The sequence below is a fragment of the Zonotrichia leucophrys genome, chromosome 6, assembly GCF_028769735.1.
Source record: "Zonotrichia leucophrys gambelii isolate GWCS_2022_RI chromosome 6, RI_Zleu_2.0, whole genome shotgun sequence".
Classification (NCBI taxonomy): domain Eukaryota; kingdom Metazoa; phylum Chordata; class Aves; order Passeriformes; family Passerellidae; genus Zonotrichia; species Zonotrichia leucophrys.
The window spans coordinates 29,470,292-29,487,989 of record NC_088176.1 but is presented as its reverse complement, the minus strand read 5'-3'; the positions used below and the strand labels follow the sequence as shown (position 1 = coordinate 29,487,989).

The 17,698-nt window shown below is 43.3% G+C and overlaps 1 long non-coding RNA gene across 2 annotated transcripts in view; it reads left to right on the top strand.

The window, feature by feature from the left end:
• LOC135449929 (uncharacterized) overlaps window positions 1–17,698 on the top strand; it is a 56,081-nt gene that overhangs the window by 34,861 nt on the left and 3,522 nt on the right. The window lies entirely within an intron of this gene.

Below are 17,698 nucleotides of genomic sequence, written 5' to 3'. Positions count from 1 at the left end.
AGGAGTGTAGTGTTGGAACGACCTTTTACTGATGGAGGCACAGTGGTGGTGAGTGCTGCCAACACGCTCTGGCAGTGGATGCATCTATTTCAGCAAAGCTGTGCCTTCTACTGTTCTACTGCTCAGTCTTGTGCAGCAGGAGAGAAGTGGTACTTGCAGAAGCCCGGGTTGGAGGGCAGTGGGCTGTGTGACAGCTGTACAGGTGGACACTCCAAGTGGGGGTGCCGTGTGAGCCATGGGTTTTACCCCTCTCATTCTAGTGTACATAGCCCCATATCTGCTAAAGTCACTTGTGCCCATGTGGCTGGGATGTCTTCTGCTGCTGTTACTTCTTGGGGAACCCTCCTTTAACAGGTCCTTGAGCACTGGCTGGAACTGTGGCACCCATTGGGGCACACAGGGACTCAGAGACCCCATTCACACAAGGACTTTCCCCTAACCTCAGCTGACCTCAGCAAGGCCTCCAGCACTTGGATCCTGACCTCAGACCAAATGACTCTGTCAGGTATCCTTGAGGGGAATTTGACAGAATTTTCCTCATTTCATCCTTAAGTGCCCACTGGTGGTCTCTTCTTTTGAAGAGAAAACAGGACCCACTGAAAGGCTGTTTTTCCTTGAGGGTAACTTCAGCATACTGGTGACAGCTTTGGTGGGTGTCTACTGAACCAAGAGTGTCAAAGCCAACATCTAAAATGACCTTTAGGCTGTTTACTCAAAGCAGTAACAGACTCGCCCCCGTCTTCCTGATAAGGCCATCACTTATCAAGAAATAAGAAGAGCAAGTGGCTAGATATGGAAATCATTGTGGGAGTGCCTAATTGAAAACATATAGCATGGTACAGAAGTAATGCTATACACCAGTAACCTTTGCCTCTTCTGTGGAATATGTATGTAGAAACCAGGAGAATTACCAGGTATTGGAAAAAAAGTTAATTCCAACACAAATAGAAAATCTTTTCTTGGAGAGACGGATATGTATAATTTAAATCAAGTTTCTCCTCATGCTTCTGTTTCCTAGATATGTAGTAAAGTATCAGAAATCAACAATTTTCATCTCATTTAAATGAAACATTTTAGAAGAGAAGTCTAAAGTAAGCCAAGAGATAAAGTAGACACTAAAAATTCAGTAAGCTCTTAATTTAATAGTTAGATATGTAGAAAGCTAAGTAACAAATAGGAGACAATGAGTTGGTTTCAACTCTTATTTAGAAAATCAAGTTCTTTCTTACAAAAAAGTTTTGCATAATCATAAGACAGAAATGTTCTTCAATACATGCTCTAGAAAGTATTGGTATTTTAATGGATTTACCTTATTAAGGTATATTGCAGCATTTTACCATCTCAAACTAAACTTTGTTTTAGCTAATATTCACCTAATTTAGTTGGGTTTTTTCCTTTTAATTAATTTCTATTATTTAATTTATATTCATTTTTATTTGAGGTGAGAATAGCAGCACCATCTAATCCTACTTTTGTATTTACTGGAGAATGTCTAGACTGGCTAGTGTGAGGGTTTTCATCCTGGAAGGTTTTAGTAAGATCCCTCTCCACTTGGTATATACGTCACACAAGTACTGAAACTGAAAGCTTTCGCTGCGCTACAACACCTAGTAATAAACTGTTTCAACTTTTTTTTTTTTTTTAAGGGGAAAGAAATACCATCTTTTGGCAGTGTTTCCTCTCAAACCTCAGAGACTTGCTGATCTGCTGTGTAGATCTGTGCTGTGGTTGCAAAGTATCAAAACAGAACTAAGGATTTTTATATCTGCTCTTCCCACCCAGCACTCACAGCTCCTTCCCCCTTCCCTGTCTGTCGGGTAGGTTCTGAAGGCGTTGAGGAGACAGGAAGGGAAGGGGCACAGAACTGACCATTGGACAGATAAAAAGAGAACAGTGCCAACAACTAAGCCTCATTTCTTTAGGAATACAGCCTGAAAATGCCTTGGTAATTAGAATGGACTGTGAATATTGCAGGTTTTTTGGGGGTGGAGGGGGAAAGCAAGGTAGAAGCAACTGGTTTCCATGTCAGATTAAGGAATTTGCAAGTGTTCAGGGCAAATGGTTCCATTCCCTTCCTTAAACTCAGAGCTTTTTTTAATGAGAATGTTGGTTTTCTCTGTTCTTGTGCTGTTGTGATACATCATGGGAACATTTGGCAATCATGCATGTTAGACATGGAGCCCAGTTGCAGCCAATGGGCCATGGAGGATAATGACATCCAAACCAGAACTCCAGTTAAGTCACTGGGATGTTCAATTTCTTATCAAATTTTGGAGTTTTCTTTGCAATTTTCTATGCAAAGCAGGCACTTGGAGTGGAAAAGGTCATTTTGATAAAAATCCAACTTTTCACTAAAATCAGTTCTCTTCAGCACCCTGTCCCAAAATCTGTTATGTTCACAGTGTTCCAGAACAGCCTTGCCATCTGTCAGAAGCATTTTTAGGTAACAAATTATTCAACCTAACTGTGCCCTGTCTTTACCACACCAGTTGTGTTGTCTTTGAACTTCCTTGGGATAGATAAGCCTGAGGCTCACCATAGGCAGCAGGAATCTCCAGACACTGAAGGGGAACCTCTAGAGCCAGGAAATAGCAATGTCCTGAGGATGTGGGTGTTTCTGAAGCCCCAGCCATCTCCTGAGTAGGGATGTCTTTACCTACTACTGCAGAAAGCAAGTGTGTTCCAGCACGGAGGTAGTGCTGTTCCAGAAAGGAGTGTGTGTCTTGCTCTCCCTTTAAAATGGATCCTCTTTTGCATATTTTGTATTCTGGTAGGAGGTGGGAGGTCACACTCAGTCTCTTCCTGACAAGATCCAAATTCATATTATCCACCCCCAGCTACTGCCTAAAACATATGAAAAGTTCTCAGATAAAGGATCTTTCTCTTTCAGCCATGTGTCCTGATCACTAGGCTGAGGATTCAGCCCTCTTAGGATCAAAGCCTGAATTTTGGTTTAGAGGGGAGTCCCCCTATCCAAAACCCTGTGGTTTAGGTATTTCTTGAAGAGGTGAGAGACAAGGGTTTGAACTGCTGAATGCATATCTGAAGCTTCTTTTCAAGAGCATGCTAATTACTAGACTGTGATATGAGAAGCAGACGGTGTTGCCACTATCAAATTGGTTACTCAGCCTGGGTTTCAAAAGCAAGTGGCCCCAGCCAAGTTTGAAGCTTCAGCTGGGTCAGTGTGCTCCCAGCTGTGCTCCAGGGTGGGCTCTCTGGCCTTGGCTTTGGGCTGGAAATGGGTTCTGTCAGCTGTCCAAGGCTGGGGAATACCTGGGGCAGGTGGGGGGATATGGGGAGCAGTGACAGGGCACAGATGGCTCTGGTGGGGGGCAGAGGAGAAGCCTTCTCTAGGCACAGTGAGGGAATTCACTTTCTCCAAATGCTGAGTTGTACATGCAACGTGGCCCTATGAGAGCTGTTGAATATTTTGTCATGAGGCCACTAATGAACTTGATAGCCACCACATTCACCAGTTGGTGGAACAGATTTACCCATCACTTCTGAGTTTAAGTGAATGGGACTTTACTTGTGGTTAAAGTTGTGAGGTGGGGTTTTTCTTGTTGTTTTTTTTTGGTTGTTTGTTGTTTTTTTTTAAATACACTTCAGTCTCACTTAAATACACTTCAGCTGGACTGGAACTTTTAACAGTGTTATTTTGTCTCCTCAAGTCTCCTTCAAGATAAGATTTTCTTGTATTCTGAAATGATGTGGCAGAAGGCAAAAAATAATCTTGTGACTCATTAGGAAATAAACAGAGGCATAATTGCCATCTGTGTTGCAGTCCATTTAATCTTTTCTCTCTCCAGTCATGGAAAAAAAAGTTCATAAAAAAAAAGTTGAGGTCTGGTTTTGTGATATTTTTGAGAGAAGCTAGCATAAAAAACTTACAGAAAAGAAAGGGAAAAAAAGCCCCAATACGGGCGCTATACATTATCTTAGACAAAATGGATTAAATTTCTGACACCCTACTCATCAAATTCTGACCTTGATTTGACCCCATTGGCTTTTTACTGTTTGATGTTCTCAAACGATTTGGTGCCACTTTTCCTTAGCAGTGCAGTTAATTTTGAGTGTTAGATAGAGATCAATAGTCATAGCTTGAAATTGGCACTTTTGGACAAAAAATATGTTGTGTGGCAGTAACATAGATTTGATAGTAGTTCAGTTAAGAAAATGGTGTACTCTTTCATTATTGTTTTCAATGACAGTATCCAGAGTGTTACTTCATTCTCCTAGCAAGCTTCTGACAGTGTCTTGTAATATCTTATCTATCAAAGAGTTTTCATTCCTCTCCTTTCATGCTTGGCTTCTGGAGTGGAACTTTATTTAAAAGGTCCCTGAAATTAGAAAGGATGACCATGGCACTTCTGCTATCAGGCTCCTCAGTAAGAAATAAACCTCCTTACTTCTAGACTTGTGCCTGGCCTCCTTCTTGCCCACATTGAAATCTCATTTACTGTGCTGGCTGTGTGTCAGGAGTGACTGTCAGGAGGATGTAAGTGGCCTGTTGAATAAGATTAAATCTTCTCACAGGTAGGTGGGTTTTGCATACTGCCTTCCCCACCTTTGTCCATGTGAAAGTGCCCTGTGTCTTGCTTTCAGCCCATTGCTGCAGTGAGAGCTGGGCCTCCATTCAAGGGGTGTTTGTTCCTCAAAGGAAGCCTGGAGAATCTGCCTCTGGAGGATGCAGCTACTCTGGAGTGCTGGGCTGGGCTCAGGCAGTCTCTAGGGCACAGGATTTGCCAGGACTGTGCTCCTTTCTGTGGGGTCCCACTGCAGAGCACTTGGTACTGGTTGGGTGTAATGAAGCTCTTCCTCAGGCTTCCATCAGTGCAGGTACTGAACATTTTGGGGAAGGGACATTTTGTCAGCAAGCCACTAAAAACTGGCCTCTGTGCAGGTGTGTCCTTCCTCCAGTATAACTTGGATTTCCTGACTAGTGTAGTCCAAATTTGACAGGTGGTTGAAAATATCTATTTGACCAAATTCAATTAAATTATATATGTGGGGAAGGGAAGAAAACACAGATGGGCTGAGGAGAGGCTGTAGAGAGAGGCACTTGGGGGAGAGATTCAAGACAGTCTCAGGTTCAGGGAGATGTCAGCCATGGCTTGTGCCTTCTTCATACCAGGGAAGAGTCCAACCTTTGGGCACAGATGAATAAGGAACCTGGCTGCAGCATTCTTCTGCTCCTGCAATTATTTGATCAATTTTGACACATTTCCTCGAAAAATTATGAGCACCTCTGTTTCACCAACTACTTGAAAAGCATTCCCATAAGTCCCCCCAAATCTTGGTTAAGTAATTTGTCAGGTGACTTCTGAGGAGCTTTTTAAAATGCTTTTTTAAAAAGCACTAGCAATTTCAGATCAGAAAAGTCCTTCGTTTCTTCTAGGCTGCTTATTTGAGAACCAAGTGCCCGAGCAGTTTTACACAAAATATTTTTTACTACTTGGAAGCCAAGATGCCCAGTTTAAAACTGTCTCAACTCCTATTGACTGTTCTTGCAGTCCTGATACCTGACCTTGTTGGGGAAGAGATTGCATAATACGCAGAGCAGTGGTTTGGATGGTATACAGGATCTTTGGATGGTATGAATAATTGTTAATCCAGGAAAATCAACAGGTTACTGTCATTTACAGTCACTGAAGAGGTACTCCATGCTACTAGCAATAACATCTGTTTGGATCAAAAGAGCATAAAGAGACTTCCAAAGGCAGGATTGTCTTAGTTTGTTAAGAAATCTGTAGTGTGTCTTTCCTAGCCAGCATTTAGAAGTTACATGGTCTGATAGAGGCTGCAGGGAAAATGGAAGGGCAGCCAGGGCCTGCTTCCAAAGGATTCCTGCATCTGGAGTAGGCACCTCAGTAGAGATGGCTCTGAATAGAAGCAGTTGTGGTAGGTGCACCATGATGCTTTTCATGAAGAAGTGGGGTCTTCTATCCCAGAGACAGGCATCTGCAAGTGGTTATATTTTCCTTTCTGTTTTCCTTAAGTTTTCCTTTCTGTTTTCTTTCTTTTAAAGTCTCTGGAAAGTGTGTGCAGGTAAAATGTGGACAAAATATTTCTCCATGACTTTCTGTCTGTTTAGCAGAGGAGCAATGGCAGTGATGGATAAAGACTGCTGAGAAGGGATATTGTAGGTACCCATGACTCATGCTCTTTACCTGACAGCACCTCTGGGCCTGTGGATATGAAATGGAGTTACACGTTGTACTAAGGAGCTTCACACTTTTGTTCTCTGGCTCAAGTCTGGAAATGCTTTGTGTACTGCCTTCCTGACACTTATCATGTCCTGAAGGCAATTGCATGTAGCATGCTTTTTCACAGGCCTGTGTTCTTCCACCATAAGCCCCAGCCCACTGTCAGGAGGGCTTGGAGAGGCACCAAAGCAAGGCTCTGCTCCTGTGTGACTGAGCTTAACTGCAGCTCTTTGAGGAGATTTTCCCTGATGAGCACACAGCAAGTGTGTCGTGATACTGACTTCTCAGATGTGTGCCTGGAATGCAAACATCACCTGCACATCTGCACAAGGGCTGAAAACTTCAATTCCTTTCATGGATGTGTCTTTGTGACAGTCTCCATCAGTAACCAATAAGCTCAGGATAAATCACAAATTCCTCTCCTGGAGACCAAGCATCAGTGGTGCTGAGTACCAGCAATTGCCATTAGCTGCAACAGCCACAGCAGGTGCTGAGCACCCTGGTTACACTGCTCACCTCCCAGAGGGCCACACTGTCCAGCTGCCTTTGGCAATATGTGCTGTTCTCATTGCCTGGGATTTGTTACTGATAGAATAAAGCTACCACACTGCTTTAAATCCCATGTAAAACCAGGAACAAAGATTTAGTGTAAACAAACCTTTAATGAAAGTTTGACTACGGTTTTTACCATCCTCCAAAAGATTTTAGGTAGGCTAGCTTCTCATATATCTTCTGTGACTCGTGTGCAACCCTGAGCAGCTGCCTTCCTTCCCAGGTTCAATTTTAAACCTAAAAGAAGGCTCAACCTTGCCTTCCCACAAGCATTGAGTGTGTTTTGAAAAGCAGTGCCACTGTGGCTGCTCATGCTCCTCTTGTTTATACTCTTCCTGACTGATACATTTCAGTGCCTAAGTGCATTACTTGTGGGTTTTTGTAGAGCAGCTCCAAAGCTGTGCCAGTGGATTTTTCTAGTTGATAGCATCAGCTATTCAGACAGGTGTGTAACAACTTGATTGACTATACTTTTCGTTGATGCCATTGATTACTAAAGCAACACATGCACTTACAGGTAAGATATGCTTAAAAATGGTTTGCTCACTCAGGAGTGGAGCCCTTAATCTGCTCTGCATCCTGCAGCTCACCAGGAAGGCTGGATGCTCTGTGGGAGCAGAAGCAAACTCCAGAGCACTGAAGAGGTGAATTGAAGGCAGTGATCACTGGAAGACTTGACATATGAGGTTTGATCACCTTGCTGAATTCTGGGGATTCTTCAGGGACAGGATCTGTGAGAAATCCCTGGCATGCTGCTGGTTCTATAAGATTTATATTAATAGTGAATTGTTTTTAGAAGGGAAGCTGGCATGCTGTAAAAATATCAAATGATAATGCTATGGTGGTTGATATACAGAATGTGCATTTGCAGCCTGGATTATGTGCTTCTAGGTTTGCTAGAAATTTTAGGTACACACTTACTACAACTTTTAATGTAGGCAAAATACCCAGCAATATTTAAGTAAATTATTTGGAACAGGAATTGCAAAGTCAAAATAAATGGCTTATTTGCTTTATTACCAGGGACTAGACATGTGCTGCAGTTGGGCTGGTTTGTTAGAACTGGATTAAAAAATGCTGCCTTCAGATAACTCCATCTCTTGCACACTGTCTTACTGTGATATCTTGTGTATAGCTGTGTTGGTGTGGCATGGTTGCACTCTTTGCTTTCCTGTACAGAAGGGAGTGCCTGAGCCTGGGGCTCTGGAAAGAAGTGTTTTTGTGGGCACCCAACTGGTATGTGGGGCATGAATAGCACAGCTATGCAGCTTTGTAGGTTGAGAACAGTACTCTGGGAAGCTCAGTGGTGCCTGTGCTGTTTTGGCTCTGCTGTTTTGGTCCATGGCTGAGTTTGTCTGAACTGTGGTTATAGCCATGTTGAACAATGGATTGCAATAACATCCTGGGGCTGGTTGTAGCCATGGGATGAAGGAATGGATTGTGATAAGTGAAGGAAATACTGGACTTTGGTGCTTTTAGGAGTAATAAAATATCTGCTCTGCAATATGTTTGGCAATACATGCAGAAACAAATAATCTGTGGGGTTGCTTATTGTTTTTCCAAGCTTTTGTTAGGGTGTTAAAGCTGAAATCTGGGGCATCTTCAATACAGTGGAAAACTGCCTTTGCCTCTTTTGGATCAGGATTCCTCCCTTATGTCTGTGCCTACTGTGCTTGGTAAAATCACCAGAACCCCATCACAGCTAACCTAGGAAAGCAGAGAGCCTCTGAGCTGTACTTTGGAAATTCAGTGCAGTGCCTGAGGTAGTGCCCAGGGGCAGATGTTGTACCTGGACACTCCATTGCTTGTCTCCATGCTGAGGGTCTTCTGAGCATAGAGTGGGAAGAGCCAGCAGGAAACATAGCTGCTTGAAAAAGCCCAGAGATGGCAAGGGACTGATGGCAAGCCAGGGCACAGCTGGGGAGAAACCCTGCTGGCCTGACCATGTCTGATGACATAGCATTCTGTGTGTGCAAGGAATTTAGACAGGATCACAACTAAGTAAAGTTACATTGCTTTAAATGCATCCCAGAAGAAAGCAACTTCTGCTCCAAAATCCTGACAAACAAACAAACTAAGCAGAAAAACCTCTCAATTGCCCAGAAGTCTTGCTTATAATGGGCATTAGCACATGGATATTCTCCAAATGTCAGTGACAAATATTTGGAGTTGGAGTGTGTTAAATGGTGCCATACGTCATTTCTGAGCAATGCAGGCCTGGACCAGTTTGGCCATGGGCACCTCTCCTTTTGTGCCTTAATTCTGGGTAGGTAAATGGTAGTGACTGTTCATACTTTAAATGCTGCTTTTCCTCTTTTGACCTCTGAACACTTAAAAAAGGTGGGACACTGCCTCAGGTCAATTGTGGGCTGAGAATTTCTATACCAAATTTTAACCTAAAGGGCAGTGACAAAGCCCAGTTTATAAATCTCTCAGAGATCTCAAAACAGTACTACTGATCTCCAAATGATAGCCTCTTGGATATTATTGCTGAAACTTTCTGGAAGTAGTGCAAACCAGGAGGGAACAATTAATCCTCAGAGTAACCCCATTTACTCTAGCAGTTTGGCCCTGAGGGAGTAGGAGCACTTGATGTCTGACAGCAGCCCCAAATGTCAGTATTTCTCCACTTGTTCATTTGCTGCTTGCTGTGGTCGATTTCATGCCGTTATAAGCTGTTTATGTACAGCCTGATCAAAGTACTTAATGACAGGGTTAATTTCTACGTATAATGAGGAAGTCAAGACAGGAGACAGGTACTGTGTAATCGAATTTTTCATTTTGGAATTTGTTTCTCTTCATGTAGGGCTTAGCTTTGATTTTTATTACCATTAATATCTGTATTTACTGTTATTTCTAGTTCTCAGATGAGCTAAACCTACAGAAATAGGCACTGAATTGTTCCAACAGCTTCTATGAAAGTATGAGGATCAAGTAAAAAGAGTCTATAACTTCTTTACAGCCAGACCTCAAAGTACAGTTTGGTTTGGGGGACCAATAAACTGCACTTCTTTAACAGTCTACTGAGACATCTAATCCTCTTTTTCTGACTCAATAGGTACAGGCACAGACACAGATGCTTAGATATCTCTGTAAGCAGCCAGAGAGACAAAGACTATGTTAAAATCTGGAAATGTTATAGTTTATGAAATGTATGTCTTCAGCAAGACTTTGCAGACATAAATTAATCCCAGGAGCATCCCTTTGAAAGAGCTGATATTGAAAATGAATGGTTCTCCTTTTTCTGGAGATGGAAATGGTGCATTAGATCTGCATTTGCCCTGCTTATTTTGGTTTTCATTTTTAGGTGCACTGAGGGCTGTAAATATTTCTGGACATTCAGAAATCTAGGGGTACAGAAGTGATGGAAGCCTTACAAAACACATCTCTGGGGTAGTCAGCTTCAGGAATCAAGCTGGGAATGGGGATGACATTAAACCTCGGTATATCCACACTACCCTGCATCCACTGTTTTTCTTTTTTTCTCTGTATATTTCAGAAAAAATGGGGATTTAAAAGTTCATGCTAAATTCTCTGGACCACTGTTATACAAGTTTCCTTACGGCTGAGGTAGAAATCCTTCTTTGTGAGGAGAGCGTGCACCTCTATTAGCACCACTGTGCAAGCTGTAGTTTGCAAATGCGGTGGGAGGCTTTGCTCATGCTAATTTGGGCTCAGTCATGCACCTCTTTTCCTCTTTTACATGCAAATAGCAGCTGTGTCAGTCTCTGGGATGCCTGCTTGTTCCTTTAACGGAGAGATTCCAGTTCATACCTTCACCCAGTGCATTTGTGCGTGGGCAGGGGTATAGCGCACTGGTACAGTTGCTGACAAGGGAAGAGCTGTGACGGAGGTTGGAACAAGTTAGTGAAATAGAGAAGTCTTGAAAGAAGACACTGAGCTTTTCTTGTATGTTTTCATTTATTAAAAAAAAAAAAAAAAAGAAAGAAAAAATGATGTGGGAGTGGAGAAGAGCAGAGATCTACACAAAATGATAATCCATAATCCTGCCCCCATAAAAAGGGATCTCTTGACTCTCCCGAGTGCCAGAGAGATCCATTTCTTTCTTCTAACCCAAAGGGTTCTGGCAGCCGTGGTGAGGCTGGAGCACATCAGCCACCAGCCTGTGTAGCTGGGATGGCTGTGGGCTGAGTGCAGCTGCTTGGATTCCTCATGGTGGTGCCCTGGTGCTGAGGGAGCTGGGCTGGTGAGCTGTCCTGTGCAGGCATCATGCTCCAGAGGGTCCCTGGCCTTGCCAAGCCACGGGCTGTCCTGTGCTCTGCTCTCCCAGGGTTTTACATGGCGGAGTGCAGCACGGCTGCCCTGCTGGGAAGACAAGGAAGTTCATTTGCTTGGACCAACAGGCAAATTGAGTACAAAGCATGATGTTATATACAATGTTATTTCTTCCTCTGTCGTCAGCCTTCTCCTCTGCTTTATGGTTATGGCTACCTGAACCTAGCCATCACCTTCTTTTTCCTCTCCTGCTCTGGTCACCGAAGTCAATGCAAAATTAATCAGGTGAAGTAATTTCTATGACATCACTTCTGATGCTGTTGAGTTTACTGAAGAAAGTTGGTATTAGTACCATGGAGGCCACAGAATGTAAGTGTTGTATGTGGAGCAGTTTAAAAGAATGTTTCATTTAAGGTGCAAGGATTTCCAGAAGTTTGGAGTACAAAATTTTCTAAGAAGGTCAGCTCAAAAAAATATTATATCCCTGTGAAGTTCTCAGTTAAATCTGTGGGCAGCTTGTCACAAGGGTTCTCAGAAGATGGCAGCTCACCTATTGGAAAGCTCTGGCCCATGTTTGTTTTCTCCCCCCAAAAGACTGCTCTGATGTTAGTGCCACAGATTCAGGACTCAGTGTATAGCCAGGATTCAGTTTGCATTTGCTTCCTTGTGTAAAATGATAACTGTGAGATATGTCTCTGACCTGTTTTATTATCTACTTTATCATATTCCCTGTGTGTGTGTGTGTGCAGGTGGCAGAGGTGGGATCAGGGATAGAAACACACGTGCATGCTTTAGTCATAGTAATGGCATCAAAGTGTTTCCATCTTTGTGTAGGGAAGGCCCTTAAACCCCCTCTAGCCTCTCTACTGATCCATGGGGAAACAAGGCCATGTCCTGTAGAGTTTCACTGACTTCAGGTTTGACAACACTACATTAAGTGGGTAATATGTTGTGACACAGCAGGATAAAATTCAGCCCTCATAATGACCATGGATTTTGGTATTGATTTTGGGAGTATTTTAGGATTTCAGCTGTAGAAATTAGTGGCAATTTTCATGATGAAATAATCTAGTTATTTCCTATCAAACAGGCTCTTCGGCAACATGGCTATTCCAGAAAATGCTTTTCAAATGAAACATCTTGAGCTATTGACCCCACAAAGAAATACATGCATACAATAGAATTACTTCCTGTCTATTTAACATTCACGTGTAACAATGTGGGTGGGTCTGCTTATGTTGCTCTCCACCATAATGACAATTTATCCAAACCAATTTGTTGCCTGGCCTAAATTTTGCAAAAACACCTGGTCTTTAAAGCCTTTTGAGAAAGGGTGATATTTGCACCTGACATGTCCACAAGTAACTTAGATCAAGTTATTGATCGGTCCTGTGTATGTCGCTTTCCAGTGGGAGGATGAGATGGAGAGGCCAATCCGTTACTGCAGCCATCTACCACTGGAAAGCAATAGCACTAATGATGCAGCTTTTCAATAGCTGATTTATATTATCCTGCAGGCAACAAGAACTCAGTGATTTTGTCACTGTGCTGTTAAAAGGAACACTCCCAAATGCTGGCAGGCCCCAAATCTGACCCATTGTAACACAGCTGCTGTGTTATGAGCCGGGGAAAACTGAACAAAACCCCACAAGTCCTCCAGAGTATGGTCTGGATGAGCTCTTCGCTCACTGGGCAATGGATCTTGTGAGCCCCCAGTTCATGAAAGGCTCATTCTAGGGAGTGATTCCTGTTAAGATTTGCTTTAGTTCTATCAGTTGTTCCCTGGCATTGTGCTACCCAGAGGGGAGGATGGAGTTACAGTTGTTTCTCTGGGCAAATACTGCACTTGGAATCTCAGTGACTGACTGCTGGTTTGGTGGTGATTAATGAGAACTATGTGTCAGTGGCTATAAATGAGAGGCTGGTTCCCCTCTTCTTCCATCTAGTGATAGAGTAGCTTGGGCAGCACAGAGGAAGCGTGTGCAGAATCCAGCATGGACAGAGCTCCTGAGGGAGAGAGCAGCAGCAGTGAGGAGCTGAGTTTGCAGGAGAAGGCTTTTGGTGAGCTGTGAAAGAGCTGGCCTGCGTGGTCAGTGGGCACAGCCCCATCCTCTCTTTGGGTCATGTTTGAACATGGCTACAGTCACATCAGCTCAGTGAGGCTGAGGTCGTGTTTTGGGCACTCCTATCAACAGCTGTGAGGGAAAGGCTGTGTGAGAGCAGCCAGGCACTGAGACAGGGGAATGGAGATGTCGTGTGGAGCAATGCATGCTCAGATGGGCTGGCCTGCAAGGACAAGCACTGTTTCTGGACTTGTACACACCCTGTTTTCACACAAATATTTCATGTAGATTTGGAAAATGCAATGGCTGCCGAGTGTATTTTACACAGTCACAGCCTAGTGACTGAAGGATCCACTAATTAAGAAGCCTCTAATTAGGCTTTTAAATGATAAAATGTAATGGCTGTAGTGCAGCTGTTGTAAACTATAGAGTAAATTATATCCAGTTGAAAGAGGCCTTAATTATGTAATTATATAACATACTCTAAAGACTTAGAAAGATAAAAGAATTTTTAGTATCTGCAATTAAAAAAAACAAGGGAGTAACAATAGAGCTCTTAAACCAATGAAAGCAAGGAAATTCAAAGTTAATCTGAAAAGCTGTGCTGGTACTTTCTTTTATTCTCATGTTGTTCTAATTTTTGGAGGGTTGTTTTTGTTCTTTTTATTTTCATGATGGAGGAGATAAAGAAGTATTGTCAACCAGGAGTTTATGTCCCCTGCTTTTGTTTTTCTTGCTTTTATAGGTCCATGTACAGCATTGATGATACTCAGCAAACCTTCTGAGGCTTCATTTTTGCAGAAATCCCTAGCAAGAACACACTTATTAGCCAGCTTGTCTCCTTGCATTCTGATTTACAGAATGGTTGGTTGTTACACATGATTTTCTGAAGTCAACAGGACTCAAATGTTGGTCACATTTGGCCCTTGGAGTTTAGGCCACATCTAGCCTGCGTGTTGTTGGTGCAATGTTGGCAGCCATTTTCCATGCTGGACTTACCAAGTGGAGAAGAGGGTTTGGATATATCTGGGGCGATTCAGCTAAGTGGAGATTGCACTCTGGGCTTCTTTTTTACAGGGTTTAGTTCTGCTGCACTGAAACTGAGGAGAATTTAGCCCTTGCCCACACTGGGGCTGGGCCAGACTCCAGTGTGCTTAGCCCTTAGACACCAACCCTCAGCCCAGCTCTGCCTGACAGTGCTGCCTTGGGAACCTCACCAGCTCTGTCTCCAGACCTGCATCTGCTCTCAGCCTCCCTTGCTCACCCAGCCCTGTCTGCTGCCCTTCCTTGCCATCTCCACAACTGGCACTGATGTGCTGCAGTGAGCAAATGCCTCTTTATAGAGAAAAGGAAAGATATCTCTGATGTGAGTCTGGTGGCTTTGCTCATCTCTTGCCAGTTCTTTTAGTTTCTTCAATTACTGCTCCTCAGGACAAGGGCCGTGCTTTTTGTGTCTGTGAGCTGCAGCCACGTAGAAGATACAGACTGTAGGCTGGGTTGTGGAGAGAGCTTTGCTCCTACAGCTGTTCTTAGGGACTGGCCTTCACAGCTGCAGGACCAAGCACCCCATGACAGCCAAAGGAGTAGTGCTTTTCTTGCTTATTCCAGCCACATCCAAGTATTTTTCTCTGGAAATGTCACAGTGAGGGAAATAAGGAATACAGATCTCATAGTAAATTTTTATGGCTGATTAATTAGCCCAAAGAGTATTAAATTGTGCTAATGTAGTTTGCCTCTTCGATGCTGTCTTTTGACTTCAATGGAACTAAATACATGCTTAAAGTTAACTACATGCCTAAGTGCTGTGGTGAATCGGGGCCTAGGGCATTAATTAGAACTTGGCTCAGATTTACTTTCAAGGCTTTTCCCCCTCTTTTTTTTTTCTCTTTTTTTTACTCTTCAGCGCTCAGCAGTTTAATTGGTATGCAGATGTTCCCCTTTATTGCTGGCAGAGGCCTCTGTCACTGTTCTGAAGGTACTCAGACTTCAAGGCTGGTACAGTGGGCAGGAAGAAACCCCCCCTGAGGGCTTTCAAGCTTTGTGGGAAATAATGATATATGAGACAGGGATTCCTTTGGAACCTGAAGGGAACATGACAGACAGAATAATATGGGAGGAAAACATTGTCTTCACAATTGAGACTGATGGTCTCATCTTGTCTCCTTGTTATTGTTACCAACCAAGACTGAGATGAGCTTTCTTATGAAGAACTTCATTTTGTGGCAGGTTCTGTATGTTGGGCACACTGCGCTCAGTGGTAGCTTTCCATCCAAAGTACAGATATTGACAGGCTCTGAGGAACCCTTTGAGGTGGTGGTTTAGCTTAAAACCTAAAATTCCTGCCAGCATTGAGATGCATTTTGTCAGGAATGACAGTTGCAATTTGATAATCTTTTACCACTTTGCCTGCCCATATGAAGAGTTGTTGGCCACAGGAGTGTCAGCTTTATGAATCAGATTTTCTCACACTTTATTAATTTCACTTTCCAGTGGTTAGTGCATGTTTGCAAGAGACAATTGATTTGTACGGATCTGTGTAGGATGGAGCAAAGCTGGAACTAAAGCAGGAATGCAAGTTGACAGCAATGCAATAGCTCTAATTGACAGACACCAAAGGCACTATTTAAAGCAACATCTCCTCTGATGTTTAGGTTAAAAATGACCCTCAATTTGTCCTCAGGTTGCTATGTCCAAAAAGAAATGCTTTTATGTGTGCTCATTTCAAATGGATTAGCCAAAAAATCAAGTGCTCATTTTCTACACTTTTATTTTCAAGTTAGAGATGATTCAAACTGCTCTTGTGCAAGGTACTGGAAGATGGCGGTTTCTGAACTCCTCCAGTGTAAAAGCTGTCTTTCAGGGGATGCTTTGCACATGTGAGATTTCTGTTAGTATTTTTTGGCACCCACAGTTTGCGTTCCAGCTAATGAGGTAGAAGGACTAATACACATAGTGTATGTTGTGGGTGCAAAAATGCAAATAGAAATTACACCCAATGTGGAAAGAGCTAGGAAAATGTACCTTCTGGGATGTGAGCAGGGCAGGTTAGGAAACATCATCTTCCTTTTACAATTGTCTGTTACTCTTTACATTTCTGGAGAACTGGGATCTTGCTGTTAATCTTACAAAAATAGATGCTGTGGTGAAGCCTCAGGCATGAATAAAATTGGATGTTAATCTTAAAGCAGATTTTTTACAGCTATGCACTCAGAGCAGTGAATCCAAATGATTTTGGAAACTCTGTGGTTTTTACTTATTTAGATCAAAATGCTGTGAGGAAAAAGGTCAGTGGCACAGGTACATATTGTAACATTTGGGGCTGCTGAAAGTTGGGCAGATAAGCACAGCAAATATTAGACATCTCTGACTTGACACAAATAATAGGCAAAGCTGAAAAAAGCCTGCTGACAAGAGGAGTGGGTGTTGGTGGGTGACTTGCTGCAGTTTTAGAGCTGTTAAGTGTAGGTTTTTTAGCATTTTCATTATTTAAAAGTGGAGTGGTAGTTTCTTCACTCCTTCTGAAAAGTTACTAATTTACTCTGAAATATAGGGTAAGCCACAATGATTTAACAGATTTGTAATATGCTTTAGAGTGAGTTCAAGTGAGATACCCTCCTTCTCTCTGAGCTTCCCAGTGTCTCAGCTCTGCCCTCACTCCTTTCTCTGTGTACATCTGCACCAAAATGCAAAGCAAGGGCTGCCCCATGCATGACTACCATCTGTGTCCTGTGTCAGCTGGAGTGCCTGCATGGCTGTGACCACCGCTGCTCAGGCAGCTTTGCCTCATTGCCAGGGTTCAGAAAGACTGCCAGGCTGAGCTGGCTATGTTTGGATATTGGGAATGGCAGCTTAGACTGTGGAGTGGTTCAAAAGCTGCTGCTCTGCAGGTGGACAGCCTCTTCTTGGAGGAGCCCTGACATACAGAGCCTGCCTTTTGCCTTTTGCATGGAAAGTGCCTAGTGGAGCCTGGCCAAGGGCTGGATTAAGGTCCCCAGGATATTCCTGGATGCAGGCAGCATTAATTAATCTGTGGTCCTCTGTGTCTGGTTCAGAGAAAGCAGCTGAGATGCATTCCTGAGGGGCTGTCCAAGAAGGGAGGCAGCTGCAGGGATGGAAGGTGCTCAGGACATTCCCTTCTGTTGTCAGGCTGGAAGGGTCTCAGCTGTGCCAAGCCCACAGCTGTGCTGAGGAGCCATGCCTGTGGCAGGATGCTTCAGCTGCAGGCCTTTTGCATGGATGGTGTTTATTCTGGTGCCTCACTGAGAAGGAGCTGGGTCTGCATTTACTCAGAGATCTCTAGTGGTTTGTGGTAAGGAATTGGGACCTGGGGCTGAAGCCACAGCCTCCAGGACCAAACCACAGACTTTACACAGCTGCCAAGGCCTGCCATTTACCTCCCCTGATGAAAGTCTGTCATCACACAGCTCCTGCACTTCTGTTTGCTCTGGTCATTATTGGTGGAGGGAAGAATCTGTTTTGTTCAATATAGCAATGATGTCTAGCTCAGTTTAATTTTATTAGTTGCTGCTGATTTGTTCCTATTCAGTGCATCCATGGATTTGTTTAGTGTAATGTGGAGAGGTGTGTAATGTGTCCCTGTCAGAGACAGAGACAACACACATTCAATGGTCCTTGTGACAA